Genomic DNA, 1,981 nt, shown 5'->3' on the forward strand with positions numbered 1-1,981 from the left:
GGGGGGCGGTGGGGGGGTGGTAAAAGCTGGCAGGCAGTAGAAGGGACCAAGTTTGCCGGGATTTAAGGGGACAGTCCACTCCACTCTAGTGACCAAGGCAAGATGGCAAACTTTCTATTTCCGGTGCCTGGCTTTTCCTGCCAAAACCACACCCCCAGCGATGATTTTGATGGTATGGAATAAACAGTGCTAAAATCTCCATCCCCTTTTCTCTGTAACCAGGACACCTCCTTGTGCTTGAGTAATGACAGGAGTTCCTTGTTCATCCACATGGGTCTCTTGCCCCTTTTGCTAGATTTCTTGCTCATTGGGATGCACCATTCTTGAGCCTAGAAGAAGTGGTGCTTGAATATTGACCACCTCTCTTGGACTTCTCTTCCCTGCAGAGCACATTCCCACAAGATTCTTCTAAGAAGGTCCCTGAAGAGGCTAAAATTAGCTCTCCTGAAGTCCATTGTTACAATCTTACTTGCTGCCCTACTTCCTCCTTGACTGATATTGAACTCCACAATCTCATGGTCACTGCAACCACTTTCACATCTCCAATAAGGCTTTTCCTGTTTGTTACTATGAGGTCAAACAGCACACCATTTCTTGTTGGTTCCTCCACCACAAGAAGTTGTCATCAATTCTTTCCAGGAACCTCCTGGGCTGTTTGTGCTTTGCCATGTGTCATTATTTAAGACAATTTAAAGGGGAACACTCTAAAATGAGTTCTCCCCACTTTGTATTAACCAATCACTTTCTACCAATAAGGAGAAATGAAATACAAGTAGATATAAATGAAAAAATAACAGTTTACTAACAAGCAAAACTACAACAGGCAAAAAAATAAAAGTCAATAATCACTAGATACAAAATTGCTAAATCTCACAAACTCCCCCAAAACAGAGACATCCAAAATGGTGGAAATACCCTTTCCAACATGGCGCCTGCCTGCTATTGAGGGACAAGGTAGATCAAGTCAGGTTGCAGAGATGAAAGCCATCCAGCTGGCTTTAGATATCACTGAACAAGAGAAACAGCCAGTGCTCTACCTCTACACTGACTCGTGGATGGTGGCAATTGCTCTATCGAGGTGGCTAGAGTGATGAAAAAAGACCAATTGGCAACTGTGTGAATCAACACAGCTAACCAAAGCGACCACCAAACCACAGCTGAAATGCAGAGTCTATTTCATTACCTTGCTAACAGCGCCAAACAGCAGAGACACGAGAATACAGGCTCCATCGGGCTTTGTTCATCCTAGAGGACAGTGGGGGGAAGCATATGCTGCCTGCCCCAATATATCAAAGGGCTTCAAGCATGTGCAGCTTATCACAAGGCTGTGCTTTTATGATATCTGTCTCTCCCAGCAGGAAGCTCAAGTATGTCTGTGAGAGTGTGTTATCTCTACCCAGGAATTCTACATCTCAAAACACGCAGAGGATGAAAAACACTAGGAATAATAAGTGGAGTTTTCCCATGCCAACATTCTTAGCATTCCCAGTTGCAAGATCACTAAAGGCAAAAATATTCCCTCCTCACCAAATCTTTTGGCTTTAACCCTTTGTCTCGGGGTGACTTTATGACATGTATCTCATATCACTGCCCTATGCCCAGAAATTAATTTTGTGCCTTTCTATGCCTTTAAACTGAGCTGGAGAGGGGGGAGAGGAAAAACCAAGCAAACTCTTCAAAGCAGTTTTTGTTTCAAGGACACAGATATACACAGACTCCTCTTGCTTCTAACAGCAGCGGCGGGAGCGGGAGGAAGCACCCTATGGCAGCTGGTGTGGGGTCAGTAGCTCTGACCGAGGAAGCTGTGACTGGTCTGGAGAGATGGTCCCGAAAGAGATCGTCTTCCCGAGGCCCGGTGTCTTCCCTCAGCTGCTAGCTGAAGGGCCTGTTCAGAGGCTGTCAGCTCTTTAGTGATTGTCAGCTCGTGATTTCAGCTCAGCTCTGCAGGGCAGCCTCCAGGCCAGACCAGGGAGAGAGAGAC

At 45.9% G+C, this 1,981-nt stretch overlaps 1 long non-coding RNA gene across 1 annotated transcript in view; it reads left to right on the forward strand.

Annotated features, from left to right (window-relative positions):
* LOC108447176 overlaps positions 1 to 1,981 on the forward strand; it is a 23,462-nt gene that overhangs the window by 20,408 nt on the left and 1,073 nt on the right. The gene's annotated exons all lie outside the window — the stretch shown is intronic.

The sequence above is a fragment of the Corvus brachyrhynchos genome, unplaced genomic scaffold (genome assembly GCF_000691975.1).
Source record: "Corvus brachyrhynchos isolate BGI_N302 unplaced genomic scaffold, ASM69197v1 scaffold846, whole genome shotgun sequence".
NCBI lineage: Eukaryota > Metazoa > Chordata > Aves > Passeriformes > Corvidae > Corvus > Corvus brachyrhynchos.